The following is a 22,455-nucleotide window of genomic DNA, read 5'->3' as shown; positions in this document are numbered from 1 at the left end:
TAGAGCTCAGGAAACCGAGGCTCAGAGGAATCAGCCAGGCAGACAAGGGGTGGTGTGAGCAGAACTTCTGAGCTCTTAACATAATACTTACTTGATCAGCTGGTCCAACAAAGGAGGAAGGAAAGTCTGCAGGGTTTCAGTGGGGTTACAAATTTAGGCTGGCCCCCCCTCTGCAGAAGAATCAGACTCAGCTAGGGCTGGCTTTCATCCTTGCAGCCGCAGGCTGGGAACCTGAGGGCTTGGACAGGCTGGGTCCCATAAGGAGAGGCTAATTGCTCTGATTGCACACCAGGGCAGAGTGTTTCTGGAACTGCAGAACTCTGACCAAGGAGGAAATACCAGCGGAACATTTTTGATGAATAATTCAGCAAACTGAAATGGGAAATGAGAAAGTTTTCTCTCTACTACTGTGGAATCTGGAACAAGGGGAAAACAGTAATAGCAGTAAAGCTTAGCATTCTGGTCTCCCCCCAGTAAAGCTTTTTCTCTGCATAACCATGCGGGACAGAGCACCTGGGCTTGCTCTCCTCGGTCTATAGAACTCCAGCTGAGGTAGGAGAACACTTGGGCCACCTGGGATTGAGGGTAAATTCGATCTCTTCATTGCCACCTTCCCTTTCAAGCACTATTCTACAAATTTCAGTTGGGTGATTCCCGAAAGCCAAGCACTGTACTGGGTGGTAAAGATTCCAGTAGTGAAAACAATAGTTTTCTTTTGTCGTGGCATGTTGAAGAGGAAGGTTCTCAGATATTAGATTAAAAAACACAGCAGATGATAAATTTTTATCTACAGTTTGAGGTATGTGCTATGACCGTCAGGGTCTAACCAGAAAGGTAGAACTACTCTGAGTACATAGAACAGAGAGAATTGAATGCAGGGATCTGTTATTTACATGCCAGTGACACAGTCTGGGACAGTGAAGTAACTCAGAGACTGTTAGCAGCAGGAAGCCTCTCAACAAAGGCAGAAGGGAAGAGGTGAGGCTGTCCGAGTCCAGGACCTGAGGCCATCTGGGAGATAGGAACCAAGATTGAAACTGCTTAAGGGGAATTAGGACCCTAGAATGAGTAGATATCTAGTGTGAATGGAAAATGCAGGGGAACCTCTGCTTTTTCAGGTAAAATAGAGGCAAAAGAGAAAGCAGAAAACCCCACCTTGTCCCCTCTTTCTGTTTTTGTGACACCATCAGTACCTCCCAATAGCTGAGCCTCTGCAAAAGTCAGGAAGCAAGACAGTCTAGGAAACATAGTCCTCAGGAGTCAGTCAGTCCCTTAAAGGTACGAAGTGAACTGGGTAAGGATAGGAAGATAGATTTGAGAACAAACAGGCCAGGAAAACCAGCACTCACTCTCTGAAGGAAAAGAACAGACTTTTAAGAGGAAATTAAAGGGATAGTGTTATTAAACTGAATGATCATGGGAAGTCTCTTTGAGGCAGTTAGGTTGAAACATAAAGGATTACAAAAAGCTGTCTAAGCAACAGGAGGTGGCCAAGAGAGAAAGGACTTTCTAGGCATGTGCAAAGGCACTGCTGGCCAGCCTGTACATAGAATGAGGGAATGAGTATAACTAGCTTAAGGTGGAGATGTAGTTGGGACAAGTGATGCTAAGGAGTTGTGTGGGGTTTCAGAGAAGGAAGAATTCACAGCCAATTGCCTTCAATAGAAAAGATGTTTTGAAAAGCTTGTTTTTAAACTCACATAGTATGTGTTTAGTTTTAGCCAAAGCAAAAACTAAAAACTTTCCAAATGTTCCAAGAATATGTGACCAAATTTTCTTTATGAAGAAGCTAATGCTAAATTCATGGTACTTTCCCCTGAATTTATATATACATATATATAACATTTTCTATATCATACATTATATATATTTATTATTATAAATTATTATATAGTATATATTTTATACATACATATATTATATGTATAAATATATTTTTATATATTTACATTTATATACAGTTTCTCAAGCTATGCCTTGAGAGAGTCTGTGAGGAAATATTTAATACAGTAGATTGACTTTTTCTGGATCAGTTTTTTTTCCAGATTCTCCCAGGTGACTACCCACAGAAATGAGCAACAATTCTTCACTACACTTTGCCTCTGCCACCAACATGATTTGCTTCCATCCCTTTCTCTCAGCCCCTATGGGACCTTACCAGACTTATTGAAATGCCTGTGAAAGTGTGACTTGTTTTAAATGCATTCCAAACTACACTTTTATGCACAGTTAATCTTATTTTGTGCTTCTTGTGAACACATTTTAAACTATCTTAAATTTTAATGAGATGGAATTCTTAGAAATAGATTATTCCATAAACTGCAGACTTTCACGGTGCCTAGTACAATGTCAGGAAAGCACAAATGCATGCAATTTTTATGAGCAATAATTCAGTAAATCAATGTTTTGTTAATTTTTTATTCAAAACTTGTAACTGTGAGGAGCCAGAATTATATTAATTGACATGGTGTTAAAAAGATATTGAGGAGTTCTATTTTTAGCCATAATGGAGTAACTGGGACCAGACTTATCTCCTCACTGTTCAGAACTACAAAACTGAACAACATACATAAAGCAACAGTTTTCAGACATTGGGCAACACTGCTATCTGAGAAAAAGATCAAGTTTGATGAGTTGACTCTAACCACGGTTTTCTGTTGGAAGGTGCCTTCTGCAAGGAAGGGGATTCAAGCAGAGCATTGCTCTTTTCGAGTTGAAGAGACAGAGGCTGTCACTCAGAAAAAAATGAAAGAGCTGAATTTTTTGAGGCATAGCACTGAAAAGGGAAAAACTGCCTAAGTAAAGAGCTCCGGAAGAGTGCACAGGGATCCCTTCAGTCTGTTGCTGATCAGTAAATCACGGAGGCATAGAGTGAATGAAGATTTATGAAGCTAAGAAAAACTGGGGAGCTGTAAGCAAAACAATTCGCAGATGTCACATAAGGCTGAGAGGAAATCAAATCTCACCAAATGCAATGGAGACTTCTCAGATTCTCAGGCCTTCACTGGAGACCCAGGTGAGTCATATCTTAGCAGTGGAGCTCAACCTAGTCTTGGAATCAAACCTACTCAGGACCCCCCTAAGAAAACTTAAAACCTTGAAAACAAACCTCAGAAGAATCAAGCTTATCTGTGTGTAACTTAACTGCCTGCCATTAAAAAAAGTCCAACACCCTTTAAAAGTACACAAAATCCAGCACCCATGAATGTAAAGTTCACAATGAATAGCATCCTGTCAAAACTTAATGAGATATATGAAGAAACAAGACATGGTGATCCAAAGCCTGAAGAAAAATCAGAGTTGAAACAGGTATGAGGAATTAACAGACAGAGATGGTGGAATTTAACAAGCAAGATGTTTAAAACAACCATCATAAATGTTTTCAAGGGGTCAAAGGAAGGCAGAAATTCAATAAGCATAGAAATAGAAGACATAAAATTTAATCATACAAAACTTGTAGAGATGAAAAATATCTAGGGCGCATAGGTGGCTCAGTTGGTTAAGCGGCTGCCTACGGCTCAGGTCATGATCCTGGAATCTCAGGATCAAGTCCTGCAGCGGGCTCCCTGCTCAGCAGGGAGTCTGCTTCTCCCTCTGACCCTCCCGCTTCTCATGCGCCCTCTCTCTCACACTCTCTTTCTCTCTCTCTTAGATGAATAAATAAAATAAAATAAAATAAAATAAAATATCTAAGATGAAAAATTCACCAGAAAGGATTAGTAGTAGATTAGACATTGAAGAAAAATGTCCACTGATCCTGAAGACATAGGAGTGGAAACTATCCAAGATGAAGCACCAAAGGGGGGGAAAAAAGACTTAAAAAATAGAACTATAGCTTCTGGGAAAATATCAAACAATCTAACATTTGTATATGGGAGTCCCAGAAAGAGACGGGACAGACAGAAAAAATACTTGAAGAAAGAGCCAACATTTTTCAAATTTGATTAATATTATAAACCCATAGATCCAGAAAGTTCAGTATATGCCAAGCAGGATAAATACAATGACAACCACATCAAGACACATTATATTCAAATTTCTGAAAACCCATGATTAGAAGAAAAATTTTTAAAAGCAACAAAAGAAAAAATATGCATTACATAGAGAAGAACAAAGCTATGAATCTCACAAACTTCTGTTCAGAAGCTATGCAAACCAAAAAACAATAGTGACCTCATTAAAATGCTGAAAGAAAAAAAAAATCCATCAACTTAGAATTTTATACACCCCCCCCAATCTTTCAAAAATTAATGTAAAACAGACTTTTTCAGACAACAAAAACAAAGAAGATAATTTGTCACCAACAAAAGTGCATTACAAAAAATGTTTAGTGTGGCTTTTCAGGCAGAGATAAATTACATGAGATAAAAACTTGAATTTACCCAAAGGAAGAAAGAGTGCTGGAAATAGGGAATAGTTGGATAAATATAAAGGGTAGTTTCTTCTCATTTTTCTCAACGATATGAAGTAAAATTGCTAATAATGTCATGTGTTTTATAGCATATGTGGAAGCAGAGTAGATGATAATAATATCACAAAAGATAGGTAGAGAAAGTAGAGGGATGCTGTGTTAAGGTTCTTATAGTACACACTAAATGATATAACTGAGTGAAAGGCATATTCTGTATACTTGAGCAAACCAAAAAATCAAAAAAACAAAAACAACCCCGTCTTAGGGGTAACTAATAAACCAAAGTGACAGTATAATAGAATACTCAAAAATAGTCCAAAAGAAAGCTGAAGGGCGCCTGGGTGGCTCAGTTGGTTGGACGACTGCCTTCGGCTCAGGTCATGATCCTGGAGTCCCAGGATCGAGTCCCACATCAGGCTCCCAGCTCCATGGGAAGTCTGCTTCTCCCTCTGACCTTCTCCTCACTCATGTTCTCTCTCACTGTCTCTCTTTCAAATAAATAAATAAAATCTTTAAAAAAAAAAAAGCTGAAAAAAGAAAAAAAATGGCATAAGGAATAGACGGGACAAACAAAATTCAACAGCAAGATGGTAGCTTAAATCCAACTATATGGATAATTACATTGAGTGTACATTGTCTAAGCATTCCAAATCAAAGTAGAAATAATTAGACTGGAAATTAAAAAGCAAGACTCAACTATGTGCCATATATATATATTTTTTTCTTTAAGTCTTTAAAAATCAATACACGGGGCACCTGGGTGGCTCAGTGGGTTAAGCCTCTGCCTTCGGCTCAGGTCATAATCTCAGGGTCCTGGGATCCAGCCCCGCATCAAGCTCTCTGCTCAGCAGGGAGCCTTCTTCCCCCCCTCCTCTGCCTGCCTCTCTATCTACTTGTGATCTCTCTTTATATATCAAATAAATAAAATCTTAAAAAAAAATCAATACACAAATAGATTTAAAGTTCTAGGATAGAAAATGTCATACTGTGCAGATACTCATAATAAAGAAGTTAGAGTAGCTAAATTAATATCAGACAAAGTAGGATTCAGTACTAGCAACTATTACTAAGGATAAATAGGGACATTGCATAACTACAAAGGATCAAATCATCAATAAAATACAAGTCTTGAATGTCAATCCACCCAATAAATAGAGCCTCAAATATATATATACCCCAAAACCAAAAGGAGGGTGTCTGCATGGCTCAGTTGGTTAAGTATCTGCCTTCAGCTCAGGTCATGATCTCAGGGTCCTGGGATCAAGCACCGCATCAGGCTGCCTGCTAAGCGGAGAGTCTGCTCCTCCATCTTTCTCTGCCACTGGTGCTCTCTCTCTCTCTCTCTCTCTCTCTCTGAAATAAACAAAGTATTTTTTTTTAAAGAGAGAAATAGACAAATCCACAGTTTTCGTGGGAGACTTCAACATTCCTGTCTCAGTTGTCAGAGAAGACCAGAGTTGCCAGAGAAGACTGGAAACACGTTGCCAACCAACTTGTCTGCCAACCAACACAGCAGAATATTATTTTCAGGTGCACATAGAATATTCTCCAAGATAGACCATATCCTGAACCATAAAACAAGTCTCAATAAACATAAAAAGGATTTAATTAACACATTATATTTTCTAATTAGTTTGAATAAACTAGAAATTAACAATAGGTATCTCAGGAAACCTCCAAATATGTGGAAATAAAACAGCACAATTATAAATTACCCATTAGTCAAAGAAAGAACAAAAAAAAATTAGAAATGAAAAAATTCACTAAGATTTGAGATTACAGAAAAAAGAATCAGTGACCCTGAAGGAAGATGCAGAGTCACACAGAGTGAAATTGTCTTTCTTCTCCATCTAGATGTTGTCATAACAGAATGATGATCAGAATGATGCAGCCATCTTGTTAACAGCCAGATGATGGAGCCAACCCTCCATGATGACAGGACCAAGCAATAGAAAGAGCCTAAGTCCTAAGTGACATAGGTGAACTGCTGAATCAACCAACCCTTGAGCCTGCCCGTGTTTGTTGACCTTCAGCTCTGTAAGAGGGTGCATTACCTTTATACCTAAGTCATTTGAACCTAGTTCTATCTCTTGAAGATGAAAGATTCTGATACATCCTTTATGCCAGTATGGTGGGTTGAACATAAGAGGAATTAAGAGTTTGCAGAAGGAGGACATATTTTGTTTATGGAAAACTTCCATACTACCTCTATTTTTCCTCTTTGGTGGGGGTGGGGTGGGGTAAGGTCACTCAGACACCGTTTGATATTGCAGAATGTCAAAATTAGAAGGGTTTTTTTACTTGTTCCTCTCAAGGATATTTTTTGTCCTCCCCAGCTACATTGGATTTCCACCACCATCATACTTCTCACTTTATTTCATCACTATATTGTTTTCTTTTTTTTTTTTAAGATTTGATTTATTTATTTGACAGAAGGAGACACAGCGAGAGAGAGAACACAAGCAGGGGGAGTGGGAGAGGAAGAAGTAGGCTTCCTGTTGAGTAGGGACCTCAGTGTAGGGCTTGATCCCAGGACCCTGGGATCATGACCTGAGCCAAAGGCAGACGATTAACGACTGAGCCACCCAGGCACCCCACTATATTGTTTCCTTGACAGAGCTTACTGCCATCAGAAATTACCTTTTAATTTGTTTTCTTGTTGGTTATTTAACTTTCTCTTCTGGAACATGAACTCCCTGAGAATCAGGAACTTGTCTGTTGTGGTGGAGATTTCTGGGTCATATTTCTTTCTGTCATCCTTACAAACAGAACTCCTATGATAATGGGTGTGGCAACATAACTAGTTTGCAAAACCACATTTCCCAAACTGCCTTGCTGATAGAAGCAGCCAATTCAATGGAGGAAATAATGCTGTGGGTTTCTTGGAAAGCTCTTAGAGGGAAGGAGCTTCCTTTTGTCTATTTCCCTTCTTCCTTATTCCTGCCTGATATGTGATATGATGGCTGGAGTTACATTAACTATGCTGGAACAATGAGGTGACCTTGATCATAAAATAGCGTAAGAATAACATTACAGAGAAATAAAAAAATCCTGTGTGCCTGGTGACTATAGAGCCACCATAACAGCTCTGATCTCTGATCTCAATCTTATTTAAGCTGTTGTTCTTTTGGCTTTCTATTATATGAGGCCAAATCTAGTCTTCATTGATAAATTTATCTTCTTTATCAGTATGTCTCTAGGGCTTTACAACAGCACCTGGCTCATCATAGCTACTCAAATAATATTTGTGGAGTAAAAGAATGGGCTCCACCTCCCAAGCTAACAGATGAGGGCACTGGATCCAGGGAAAGGAAACAATTTGCCCATGTCATATAGCTGGTAAGGGGCAGACATGGGATCATGTTCATTGCCTGTATTGCCCAGCTTCCCATGGCATCACGGATGTGGCAGAAGGAAACCACCTGCCCATCACCTCCATGGTCCCATCTGCCCTTCCTCTGCCCCAGTGCATCTGGCTTAACCTTTTATCCACACCTGCCACACCAGCTTAGTGGAATGGTACAGTCTTCTGTGGGTGTAGCAGCAGTAGCAGCAGCAACCCAGACTGCCTTGTTCATCTGCCTGAGGACCCACTGCCTGAGGACATCTGCCTTACGGGCCCACTTAACTCTACCAAGGCAGGGAGCTCTTCTCTGGACCTTAGTCCCCACCCTCCTCAGATTATACCTTTCCAGCAGGTTTCGCTACATGTATAGAGGGCCCCCACCATTTGGGTGGCGCCCAGCCAGGTGCTCAGAAATGTCATCTGCCCACCCATTTGGAGTACCAAAAGCATGATTAGGAGCATCCTTATCCCATGTCCACTCCAGAGCTGGCCTCTAACTGAGCTATCCCAGAAGGACCATTCTCTTGCTCCCTGCAGATCAGCATGAGATGTTGGACAGATGGAATGCCATGATGCCCTTAGATAACATCTTTCTTGCCTGCCCCATCCCTCCACCCAGACATGGGGGAGAGAGTTTAGGTTCTTATACATCACCCATTCTTAAGCATATTCTTCTTTTCCCATAATTCCTAGATCTAAGTTATTAAGGGAGCCATTTAGGACTCTTGCCAAACCTGAGTTGGGTTAAAAGTTTTAATGCCCAGATCAGCAAATCCTCTTCTGTTTAACAGACAGAAGCTCAATTTATTTTCTCCCTGATTGGAAGAATACAAGATGGTAGCAGTAATAATAATAATAATGGTAATAATAATAACAGCAGCAAGCATATGTAAGTATTTACAAAACTCTAGACATAGTGCTAAGTGCTTTATATAAACAGCCTCATCTAATTTTTGCAATGACCTGATGAAGTAAGTATCATTGTTCTTTTTTATAGAGAAAAAAATGAGGCTCATATAGGTTAAAGAACTTGCCAAGGCCATAGTTGATAAGAGGAAGAGTGGAAATTAACTCTCTAGACTGAACTATTATTTCCATATGATACCATATCTCTGTGAGACACCACATTGTTATTACCCCCAATAAAGAGAATGCAACTTTCTGTTTGCCTTTATTCATTCCTTTATTCAATATTTACTGAATTTTATAAATATTGGTCCCAAGGTGAATACTGGGGCTTTAAAGACACATACTCCAAGGCGCCTACCATTTCAAGATGCCTTATTCAGTCAGGACAGAGGCCAATGGGGACTTTGATGAAAGTAAAAATAGCCAAAATTCCAAGCCACACTCAGAAGAGAGCTGCTGTCTGAAAAATGGGAGCCCGAGAGGTCAATTTATACCAGGTGGTTCACTCTAGGAAGTTCTTCTGGGGAACAGGCATATGGAAACGAGGCATATGGAGCAAGAGGGAAAACCAATGGAATATGTGTTCTACAGTTGGTCATTGTTGTGGTCATCTGGGGCCTGATCCTATTAGGACTTCTTAGGACCATGTGGAATGTGCTTTAAATTTGGTGTGGCTGTGGGATGGAAGAGGGCATCAAGTATCTGCCGGCTTCTACTCTCATTGGTCATGGATTGCTCCATTAGGTGATAAATTGCACACACTATCTCTGCCCAAAGCAGGCCCTCCATGGGTAGGGCAGGGGAAAAAAAGTGACAAGCAACTCTGCATTTGGTATGTCAGTTAGCTGAAGACAATAACCCTTGATCATTGCAAGAAATATACTGAACTTCAACATGAAGCAAGGGGACTTCCTGCTAACCTGCAGCAAATCCATTCCCTCTGGATGAAGTTTTGGTGAAAAGTCTTTGGAGACCATCCACCCTAGCCCAAGTGGCTTCTGATCCAATTCATTCCCCTCATCTCTTCTCCACACTGATTAATTCCGACAACAAAGAGCTGACCAAGAAAGCATTAGCTTCCACTACAAAATAAGTAATATGAAAGGAAATGATGCAAAATCTATGTAAATATGCCAGAAGAATAAGATAATGATACCATCATGACAAACAAAAAGTAGATAAATGATAAATAATTTATACCAGGAAACATGCAACAAAGCAGAGGAAAATTTGTAGACCAATGCTTCTCCATGCAAGAGAACAATAGTTATATATATAACTATATGTATATAGCTATATATATATAACTATTGTTCTCATATATATAAGAGAACATATATAACTATATATAAAGTTATATATAGTTATATATATATGTATATGTATATATATATATCTTTACTGAAAAAAGAGCTCAAAAAAGAGAATAAACGTTCAAAGAAGGGATGATATTGTAACAGAAGAAGGTGAAAAATGATTGGCAGATCTCCAAAAAAAAAAAAGTATTTAAAAAATAAAAGTAATATAAAAACTGGAGCACCTGATGGCTCAGTCATTTCTGCATCTGACTCTTGATTTTGGCTCAGATCACGACTACAGGGGTCATGAAATCATGCAGGGTCAGTAGCTCTACACTCACCAGGGAGTCTGCTTCTCTTCCTCTCCCCCACCCCTCCCCTCTTGCTCCCCCCGACTTTGACACTCACTGAATATTAAAAAAGTAATATTAAAAACAGATAAAGAAAAAATAATGAAACTTGCAAAATAGGGATAAGATAGTGTAGCAAAGGTTTTTAATCTCCATATTCAAATTTTTTTTTTCATTTCAGTAAAGTTTTCTTCTGCTATAACTGAGTATTTTGTAGTATTTTATTCTCTTTTTTAAGGATACTGATTATGCCTATGTAGGTTCTTCTTTGTCTTTCATATTTTTATTTCTTTCAAATGCTGTCAACTTTCATCTTACCAACTTATTCATGGAGTCATGAGGCGGAGAGACAGTCGGCTTTGCTTTAGACTTGTCTACACAATACTCAATACTAGAAGACAGGAAATCAATGTCCACAAAGTCATCAAAGAAAAAAAGTGTAACCAATTTAGGGTGAATTTATTCCAGCAGAATTGTCATTCAAGAGTAATGACATACAAAAATATGATCAAATATATGAAAATTAGGGAATACAGCTTTCCTCAAAATATCAGTCCTTCTAAAGACAAATGGAAGGGCCAAGGTAAAAGGACTGGTGGGGTGAGCATCAAACCCATTTACATATAGAACTAAGGCTAAACTAGGGAAATGTTAGTTACAGAACAGAATGTAAATGTTAAAAACCATGACAGTGTAAATAATATTACTAATAAAAATCAAGAAATGAAGGGAAAGATTCAGTGGTGCAGAGCAATTTAAACTCTCCGGTTTTCTCAAATTTCACAGGAGGTAGACAATAAACACACTACTAATAAAAAGCTAACTAGTAAGTGTGTCTGTATATTGTGAAATCATAAAAGGTAAACATGAAAAATAATAATATAATGAACACAAATCCAGTGGTATATGATACAGAGGAAAGTTAGAAGTATAAATGTGTAATTATTCAAATTTCACAGTGGGAAATAAGTAGACATCACCATGAAGGGATATCTTAAAAATGATTTTAAGTTATTACATACAACTTTAGGGTAGTTTTTATGTTAAGATTATAACATTTTTTCAAAATAGATGAAATTTGAACATCCCAAATTTTTAGAAGGCAAACACACATATATATGCATGCACATACAAGGAAAACAAAGAGAACAGAAACAATATAGCAAATGATTAAAAATAGCATGACGTAGAGCGATATGTTCAAACTCCTTAATCAAAAAATATTATGCACATAGAATATATTTATTTATAACAAGATATAATACTTCCAATAGGGTTAAAAAGCAAGACTTAAACATGTGCTATATATAAGAGATAAAGCAATAGAGAAAAATCAATGGAACAAATAGCTGATTCTTTGAAAAAACTTCTGGCAAGAATGACAAAACTAAAAGGAGAACACACAAATCACCACAGATCCTGCAGGCATGAAAAGGAAAGTAAGGGAATATTACAAACTTTTGCTCACAAATTTGAGCAGGATAAATGAATCAATTCCTTGAAAACCACACTCAACAAAGATAGAGGAGATCATCTGAATAAAGTCACTGAAATTTTAAGTTCATAATTTGAAAGTTCCCAAAAGAGAAGTCGTCATTCACAGATGGTGTCACTGGAGAATTTTACCAAATACTTAAAGAAAAATTAAACCAATTCTATACCATATCATCTAGAAAAACAAAGAAGATGATACAGGGCATAAAAGGAACTCAAGGGTGATTCCAAGGTCTCTGAAAAAAAGAATGGAGCTGCCATTAACCAAGATGAGGAGACAGAAGATGAAGTCATAAGAGGAAGCAGGAGTAATCAGTGTTGGTTTTCAACATTGTAACCTTGAGATGCTTATAAAGCCTGACAATGTGACATTAAGTAGCAGTAAAATTCAGGAGAGTCGTGCTCTAAGATACTGACTGGAGAATATGAGTGTCTGTGACAACCTACAGGGGATGAATGAATGGTATGCTTCTTGAGGGATCCCTGAGTGGCTCAGTTGCTTAAGCGGCTGGTTCTTGATTTTGGCTCAGGTCATGATCTCAGGGTCCTGGGATCTAGCCAGCATGGGGTTCTGCAGTCAGCAGGGAAACTGCTTCCAGATTTTCTCTCTCTCCTTCTGCCCCTCTACCTGCTCGCACGCTCTCTCTAAAATAAATGAATAAATCTTCAAAAAAAAAAAAAAGTGTGCCTCATAACACTGCAGCATCTAGGGTTAGATTTACAAATATTTTATTTAAGACTTGTACATTGGTGTTCATAGGTGAATTTGGTATATAATTTTATTTCCTTTTTTTGTCTTTGTCTACTTTTCATGTCAAGACTATGCTAGTTAAAGTAAATGGTGTACTCCTTGGATTAGTTTTGTTTATAATCTTCAAACGTCCCAACTTCCAAATATACAAGATGCATTTTCTAAACCTTCAAAGAATTTTAGAAGACCAACTTTTTGTGGATGTTTTCTTTTTGGAGCAGCTTTAGGCTCACAGCCAAATGCAGAGGAAGGTACAGGTATTTCCCATATACCTTCCACCCCCACACTGCACAGCCTCCCCAATAGCAACATCCGCCACCAGAGCAATACATTTGTTACACGTGATGAAACTACATTGACATATCTTTATTCCCCAAGTCCATAGTCTGCCTTGGAGTTCACTCTTGGTGTTGATCCTTCTATGAGTTTGTATAAATGGGTCATCCCATGTATCGATCAGTATAACATCATACAGATAAGCTTCACTGCCATAAAAGTCCTCTGTGCCCTACCTATTCCTCTCTTTCCAGTCCCTGGAAACTGTGGGTCTTTTACTATCTCCATAATTTTCCAGAATGCCATGTAGTGGCATTTGTATACTATGTATTTTCAGCCTTTTTAGATTAGCTTCTTTCACTTAGTAATATGCACTTAGGGTTCCTCCATGTGTTTTCATGGTTTAATAACTTCTTTCTTTTTAGCACTGAATAAGATTCCATTGTCTAGATGCACCAGATTTTTTAAAACATTAAAAAAATTTTTATTTAAATTCAATTTAATTAACACAGAGTGTATTATTAGTTTCAGAGTAGAATTCAGTGATTTATCAATTGCATACAACACCCAGTGCTCATTACTTCAAGTGCCCTCCTAAATGCCCATCACCGAGTAACCCCCATCCCCTCACTTACGTACCCTCCAGCAACCCTCAGTTTGAGTCTCTTGTGGTTTGCTTCTCTCTCTGTTTTCCTCTTATTTTGTTTTTCCTTCCCTTCCCCTATTTTCATGTTTTGTTTCTTAAATTCCACTTTTGAGTGAAATCATATGGTCTTTGTCTTTCTCTGGCTGACTTATTTCACTTAGCATAATACCCTCTAGCTCCATTCAGATCATTGCAAATGACAAGATTTCATTCTTTTTGATGGCTGAATAACATTCCACTGTGTGTGTGTGTCTATATGTATCAGTATGTACACAGCATATATGTGTGTGTGTATGTGTATATGTATGTGTATGCGTATATGTATGTATATGTGGCATATGTATGTGTATACACACACATATATACACATATATACATATATACATACATATATACACATATACATATACATATGCTGCATCTTTTTTTTTAAGATTTTATTTATTTATTTGACAGAGATCACAAGTAGGCAGAGAGGCAGGCAGAGAGAGAGAGGAGGAAGCAGGCTCCCTGCTGAGCAGAGAACCCAATGCGGGGCTCGATCCCAGGACCCTGGGATCATGACCTGAGCTGAAGGAAGAGGCTTTAACCCACTGAGCCACCCAGGTGCCCCTATGTTGCATCTTCTTTATCCATTCATCTGTCCATTGACCTCTGGGCTCTTTCCATAGTTTGGCTATTGTGGACATTAGATACACCCCAGTATATTTATCCATCCAGCTACTAAAGAACATCATGGTCATGCCTAGGTTTGAGCATTTGTGAATAATGATGCTAAAAACTACCCCTGTGCAAGTTTATGTGTGCACATAAACTTTCAATTCCTTTGGGTAAATACCAAAAAGTTCAATTGCTGGATCATACGTTAAGAGTATGTTTAATTTTATAAAAACTACCACACTGTCTTCCAAAGTCACTGTATCATTTTTCATTCCCACCAGCAATGGATGAGAGTTCCTGCTGTTCCTCATCCTCAGCAGCATTTGGTGTTGTCTGTGTTCGGGACTTTGAGCATTCTAATAGGTGTGTAGTGGTATCTCATCGTTGTTTTTAATATGCATTTCCGTGATGACATCTGATGTAAGGCATCCCCCTTTCATGTGTTTATTTCACATATATATTTATCTTTTTTTGTGAGGTGTCTATTAAAGCCTTTACCTATTTTTTAATCAGGTTGTTTGTTTTCTTACAGTTGAATTTGAAAAGTTCTTTGTATATTTTGGGTAACCATCCCTTATCAGATGTGACTTCTGCAAATATTTTCTCCCAGTCTGTCACTTGTCTTTTCATTCTCTTGAGAGTGTCTTTCACAGAGCAGATATTTTTAATTTTAATTAAGTCCAGCCTCTCAGTTCTTTCTTTCATGGATTGCACCTTTTGTATTATCTAAATGTCACTGCCAAACCAAAGATCATCTGGGTTTCTCCTATGTTATCTTCTGGAAGTTTTATAGTTTTGCATTTACATTTAGATCTATGATTCATTTTGAGTTAATTTTTGTGAATGGTATAAGGTCTGGGTCTAGATTCGGTTTTTTTGCCTATGGATGTTCAGTTTTTCCAGCAACATTTGTTGAATAAACTCTCTTTGCTCTCTTGTATTACCTTTACTCCTTTCCCAGATATCAGTTGAATATACGTACAAGGGTCTATTTCTGGGCTCTCTATTTTATTCCCTTGATCTTCTTGTCTATGTGTTGTCAATATCACACTGTCTTGATCATAGCTTTATAGTAAGTCTGAAAGTTGGGTAGTGTCAAGCCTCCAACTTCGTACTTCTTCAATATTGTTATGGCTCTTCTGGGTCTTTTGTCATTTCACATAAACTTTAGAATCAGTTTGTCAACATCCATAAAGTTGTGACATCCCGTATTTGTCTATATAATTTTGAGGGCCCTGTGTCCTCACCTCTCTTGAGGATTCTCATGGAGATGGTTTTTTTGTTCAGGTTTTACCTTTTGTCAGGATGGAGGGACAGATTCCCAGCTCCTTATATGTGTAATTGGAATTGGTTATATTACCAATCTTATTTTTTCATTGATCATTGGTCTATGTAGTATTTTAATTCCTTTCCTATTCTCTTTGCACTTTGTAATTGCTGATATTAGTTTACTAAATTAGTTACAAAATCATTGGAATAAATATACTCATTCACTCTCATAAGATTTACAAAATTCTAGATCCAAAACTATGTCACTTTTAAGTCTAATGTTACTTCTTCTTATTTCTCTCTTTTCAGTTACCTTCTAATGCTGTTTTGATTTTTCTTTCTATCTTTGATGCCCTGTCATTCCATTTTGATGTTTGTAGGTGTTGACACATTATTATTAACCGTGCTTGGTACATGATGAGCTTTTCCAATCTGAAGACCCGTATCTGCCTTGATTCATTATGAAGTATTTCAAATAGATCAAAAAGGTTAGAAAATAATACAATTGAATATACATGCACCCATCACTCAGTATAAGATAGAAAACATTAAAGTATAATTGAAAGCCAGTATTTACTTCTCCCCAATCACATTTTCCTCCCATATCCCTAACAGTAATCCCTATTCTAAATTTGATTGCTAAATTCCAGACAGACCTTTATAGTTTTCCTACATATGAATATATCCAAATTTAATGTTTTTAAACTTCAGATAAATGACATATTATATAACCTTCAGTAATTTTTGGCTTTAAAAAAATAATCCACCTTTTCTTCAAGTGGCTCTGGTTCACACAGAGCCAGCCAAGGGGTGTGCTGCATTCACAGGGTACATGCTGCAGTTTACTGACCTCTTGCCCCTCTAGGTATCCAAGTGGGGTCTGGGGTTGCCTCTGGAGCCATTGGAGGAGGTATGTTCCTGGGGCTGAAGAAGCTAAGTGGGGCCAGCAGGGAGGCATTCTGGAGGCAGCAGGGAGGCATTCTGGGGGCAGCCCTGGCAGATGCAGCTCTAGGTGGAAAGCTCCACATCTCTGCCTCCCTGCCTCCACCAGAGTTGGATGCTTCCTTCTGTTCTTCATCCACATCCTTTTAGTGGTGAGTGGAGCACATTAGTGCTTCTGCTCTAATTTAAAACACTTCATGTGGTAAAGTTGTTGGGTTTTTTTTGAGGCAACCTTTACAAATCTCTCTGTACTCCAGAACAACAGAAAGACTTTAGAATATTTTCAACCTGACAACCTGTCTCTTCTTAAATTTCATTTCTATCCAGTATTTTTTTTCCTTCTTATTTCTTTTTATATCATAAACCAACACCTTTATTGTTGGTGTTCTATGCAATCAATATTTGTTTAGATTTACCCACATGCGTCCACACGGCTGCTACTAACCTATACAGTATTTTTGTGCAAATTAGGAAAAGGAGATTCTTTCTCAAAAAACTTATCTCCATCTGTGAGAAGCAGCATTCATACATACACCATCTAATAACAGAGTACCTAGTAAACTTGGAAGCTACACTGTCTACTTATGTAACTGGCATCCCCAAATGTGACACTTCTGTGCAATACACAACTTCTACAACTGCACCTGGCAGTCTAGGTTCATCAGACCTTTAAGTCCCATTCTTCATTGTACCACAGTTCTTCCTTCTGGATCAATTTCCATACAGAAGGACAGTCTTTAGAAGTTCCTTAAGTTCAAGCTTCTAGGAAATAAATTCCGCAATTTTTATTAGTTTATACATGTTTTTATATTAACATTTTATAAATGTTATTATATTGTGTCTGAGGATAGGTTTAAGTAGTTTAAAACTCCATGTTAGTAGTTCTTTTTTTCTCAACAGTTTAAAGACAGTGTTTTACTGTCCTTTGCTTTTGTTGCTGTTAATGAGGAATCTATAGTCAGTCTGAGAGTTACTGCTTGTAACTAACCTGTCATTTATCTTTGTTTGCTATTAATTTTTTGTTTTGTTTTTGAAGTTCTGCCAATTCTTTAAAAGTTTGCTATGTAGTCTTCATTGTGCCCTCTGAATCTTTGGATCTATTTCTTTTATCAACTTGGGAAAATTCTGTTATTATCTCTTTGAATATTTTCTCTGCCCTGGTCTCTCTTTTGTCTCTCTGAAATTAAAAGTACACATACATTGAACTCTTTCTTGTATCTTTTGAGGCTGCTAACCTTGTTTTCATTTCCCATCCTATTTGTCACTTGAGTTGTATTCTTCCTTTATCTGTCTCCCTCCCAGCTTATCAGTTCTCTCTTCAGCTGTGTTCAGTCTCCTGTTTAGACTTTCCACTGAAAATTTCCATAACTACATCTTCAATTTCTATAAATTCTACTTGGTTATTTTCCCAGATATGGAAAGATTCTTTTTAATAGAGTATCATCCCTCTCTCTTATTTTCTCAACCACCTTTTATTTTTAAAATATTTTTAAGATTTATTTGCTTATTTTAGAGAAAGAGAGCATACATGCAGGGGGAGGAGCAGAGAGAGAGAATCTCAACCAGACTCTCTGCTGAGCACAGAGCCTGATGCGGGACTTGATCTCACCACCCTGAGATCATGACCTGAGCCAAAATCAAGAGTTGGCTGCTTGACTGAGCCACCAAGGTGCCCTCATTTTAAAAATATTTTAAACATACTTGACTTATGTTCTATATCCAAATATTATGCCATTTAAAAGTGATTAAAACGGAATTTAATTCTGGTAGGTTGTTGTTGTTGTTGTTTTGTTGCTGTTTTTTTTTTTCCTATTGACTCACTCTTCAAGTCGTCATGGCAGGGTATTGGGAAAAGTTTTTAATTAGCAATAATTGCGCCTTGGATAAACCTCATTGGCTACGATACTGCCACTGTGCAAAGCTTGACTAGACATTTTGGTTCCTTGTGAATTTTGTGATTTTGAATTTTGAGCTCATTTTCAATGGCCTTTATCTGTGAACATTTTCTGAGGCTTGGTTGAAACACATACTTCTCCAGAATGAGTCTGTGTTTCTGACAGTCACCCCAGAGATAGTACCAAAATAAGAGTAACGTTACAATTTTTCTAACAGACACTTTCAAACATACATGAAAGTCAAGAGAAATCTCCCTTGCACCCTTCACCCAGTACAATATTCACCTAATAGGTTATTATCATCAGATTTTAAATGAGGAAAATATTGGGCCCTTCTCTCTTTGCTAAAAGTATTTCCATCTTTGAGAGTTAATGCCAAGTTGAAAAGTCAAAAAGTTGAAATTTTTATTTTTAAATTAATGTGTTTTCTTGTTTTTGTGTGTGGTTTAAAGATTGTTTCTCTCCTTCCCACCATGGAAGTATTCTGTAAAGTTCTGTATTCTGTAAAGTTTCCACCTTGAAGGTGGAAGGGGTTAATCTAGACTGAACTCAGATTTCACCTGAGGTAGTTCTTTCCAGAAAGCTCTGAATAATTCCAGGCCATAATAAAACTAAACTTCATTTACCAGGAGCCACTCCCTAACGAGGACATGTGTTCCATAGGGGCAGGGATCTTTGCATTTCTTTTCATTGATGGATCCCAAAAAGTAGCCTACCTAGCACAAGGTAAGCGCTCAGTACAATTAATATAATAATAAATAAATGATAATAATAATAATAATAAATAATAAATGTCATCACTTAAAGATTCCGGTGTTAACTTGTTAAATAATCTCATACTTAATTTTCTTTTCCAAATGAATATATCTACTTTTCTAATTAAAAAAAATAACAGGTCGGAGGAGTCAAGATGGCAGAGAAGTAGCAGGCTGAGACTACTTCAGCTAGCAGGAGATCAGCTAGATAGCTTATCTAAAGATTGCAAACACCTGAAAATCCATCGGCAGATCGAAGAGAAGAACAGCAATTCTGGAAACAGAAAAACAACCACTTTCTTAAAGGTAGGACTGGCAGAGAAGTGAATCCAAAGCGACAGGAAGATAGACCCCGGGGGGAGGGGCCGGCTGCCGGCAAGCGGCGGAGCAACAGAGCACAAAATCAGGACTTTTAAAAGTCTGTTCCGCTGAGGGTCATCGCTCCAGAGGCTAAACCGGGGCGAAGCCCACGTGGGGTCAGCGTGGCCTCAGGTCCCGCAGGGTCACAGAAGGATCGGGGCTGTCTGAGTGTCGCAGAGCTTAGGGTATTGGAACGGGAAAGCCGGCACAGAGACAGAGCCAACAGTAAGCTCACAGCTCAGGGTTACCTTGAACCGGTCACAGACTCGGTGAGCTCAGAGCATGGCCGGAGGTCAGGCAGACGGGAGTAACTGGGCGCTGTTCTCTGAGGACACACTGAGGAGTGGGGCCCCAGGCTCTCGGCTTCTCCGGGCCGGAGACCAGGAGGCCGCCATTTGTATTCCCGTCCTCCAGAACTCTACGGAAAGCACTCAGGGAACAAAAGCTCCTGAAAGCAAACCCGAAAGGATTACTCAGCCCCTGGTAAGGGCGGTGCAATTCCGCCTGGGGCAAAGACACTTGAGAATCACTACACCAGGCCCCTCCCCCAGAAGATCAACAAGGAATCCAGCCAAGACCAAGTTTACCTACCAAGGAGTGCGGTTTCAATACCAAGGAGAGCAGCAGAATTCCAGAGGAGGAGAAAGCAAAGCACGGAACTCATGGCTTTCTCCCTGTGATTTTTTTTTTACTCTTGCAGTTAATTTAATTTTTTTCTTTTTCATTTTTTTCTCTTCTTCTGCTAATTTTTTTAACTTTTACCCTTTTCTTTTTTAACATTTTTAACTAGTTTATCTAATATATATATATATTTTTTCTTTTTTATATTTTTCTTTATTCATTTTCTTTTTTTAATTCATTTCTTTTCTTTTTTTTTTCTTTTTTTTTCTTTCTTTCTTTTTGAACCTCTTCTTATCCCCTTATTCCCCCCTCATGATTTGGGATCTCTTATGATTTGGTTAAAGCATATTCTCCAGGGGTTGTTGCCACCCTTTTAGTATTTTACTTGCTCCTTCATATACTCTTACCTGGACAAAATGACAAGGCAGAAAAATTCACCACAAAAAAAAAGAACAAGAGGCAGTACTGAAGGCTAGGGACCTAATCAATACAGACATTGGTAATATGTCAGATCTAGAGTTCAGAATGACAATTCTCAAGGTTCTAGCCGGGCTCGAAAAAGGCATGGAAGATATTAGAGAAACCCTCTCAGGAGTTATAAAAGCGCTTTCTGGAGAAATAAAAGAACTAAAATCTAACCAAGTTGAAATCAAAAAAGCTATTAATGAGGTGCAATCAAAAATGGAGGCTCTCACTGCTAGGATAAATGAGGCAGAAGAAAGAATTGGTGATATAGAAGACCAAATGACAGAGAATAAAGAAGCTGAGCAAAAGAGGGACAAACAGCTACTGGACCACGAGGGGAGAATTCGAGAGATAAGTGACACCATAAGACGAAACAACATTAGAATAATTGGGATTCCAGAAGAAGAAGAAAGAGAGAGGAGAGCAGGAGGTATACTGGAGAGAATTATTGAGGAGAATTTCCCCAATATGGCAAAGGGAACGAGCATCAAAATTCAGGAGGTTCAGAGAATGCCCCTCAAAATCAATAAGAATAGGCCCACACCCCGTCACCTAATAGTAAAATTTACAAGTCTCAGTGAAAAGAGAAAATCCTGAAAGCAGCCCAGAAAAAAGAAGTCTGTAACATGCAATGGTAAAAATATTAGATTGGCAGCTGACTTATCCACAGAGACCTGGTAGGCCAGAAAGAGCTAGCATGATATTTTTAGAGCACTAAACGAGAAAAACATGCAGCCAAGAATACTATATCCAGCTAGGCTATCATTGAAAATAGAAGGAGAGATTAAAAGCTTCCAGGACAAACAAAAACTGAAAGAATTTGCGAACAGCAAGCCAGCTCTACAGGAAATATTGAAAGGGGTCCTCTAAGCAAAGAGAGCGTACAAGTGGTAGATCAGTAAGGAACAGAGACAATATACAGTAATAGTCACCTTAAAGGCAATACAATGGCACTAAATTCATATCTCTCAATAGTTACCCTGAATGTGAATGGGCTAAATGCCCCAATAAAAAGACACAGGGTATCAGAATGGATAAAAAAAACAAAACCCATCTATATGTTGCCCCCAAGAAACTCATTTTAAGCCCGAAGACACCTCCAGATTTAAAGTGAGGAGGTGGAAAAGAATTTACCATGCTAATGGACATCAGAAGAAAGCAGGAGTGGCAATCCTTATATCAGATCAATTAGATTTTAAGCCAAAGACTATAATAAGAGATGAGGAAGGACACTATATCATACTCAAAGGGTCTGTCCAACAAGAAGATCTAACAATTTTAAATATCTATACCCCCAACGTGGGACCAGCCAACTATATAAACCAATTAATAACAAAATCAAAGAAACACATCAACAATAATACAATAATAGTAGGGGACTTTAACACTCCCCTCACTGAAATGGACAGATCATCCAAGCAAAAGATCAGCAAGGAAATAAAGGCCTTAAATGACACACTGGACCAGATGGACATCACAGATATATTCAGAACATTTCATCCCAAAGCAACAGAATACAGATTCTTCTCTACTGCACATGGAACATCCTCGGTCCTAAATCAGGACTCAACCGGTATCAAAAGATTGGGATCATTCCCTGCATATTTTCAGACCACAATGCTCTAAAGCTAGAACTCAACCACAAGAGGAAGTTTGGAAAGAACCCAAATACATGGAGACTAAACAGCACCCTTCTAAAGAATGAATGGGTCAACCGGGAAATTAAAGAAGAATTGAAAAAATCATGGAAACAAATGATAATGAAAATACAACGGTTCAAAATCTGTGGGACACAACAAAGGCAGTCCTGAGAGGAAAATATATAGCGGTACAAGCCTTTCTCAAGAAACAAGAAAGGTCTCAGGTGCACAGCCTAACCCTACACCTAAAGGAGCTGGAGAAAGAATAAGAAAGAAACCCTAAGCCAAGCAGGAGAAGAGAAATCATAAAGATCAGAGCAGAAATCAATGAAATAGAAACCAAAAAGACAATAGAGCAAATCAACGA

General features: G+C 38.2%; 1 pseudogene; it reads right to left on the bottom strand.

Annotated features, from left to right (window-relative positions):
• Positions 1 to 18,149: 18,149 nt before the first annotated feature.
• On the bottom strand, positions 18,150 to 18,275 carry LOC132012616 (U4 spliceosomal RNA; annotated as a pseudogene).
• Between the last annotated feature and the right edge of the window lie 4,180 nt (positions 18,276 to 22,455).

The sequence above is a fragment of the Mustela nigripes genome, chromosome 2, assembly GCF_022355385.1.
Source record: "Mustela nigripes isolate SB6536 chromosome 2, MUSNIG.SB6536, whole genome shotgun sequence".
In the NCBI taxonomy this organism is placed as follows: domain Eukaryota; kingdom Metazoa; phylum Chordata; class Mammalia; order Carnivora; family Mustelidae; genus Mustela; species Mustela nigripes.
This window is presented reverse-complemented; position numbering and strand designations above follow the sequence as displayed.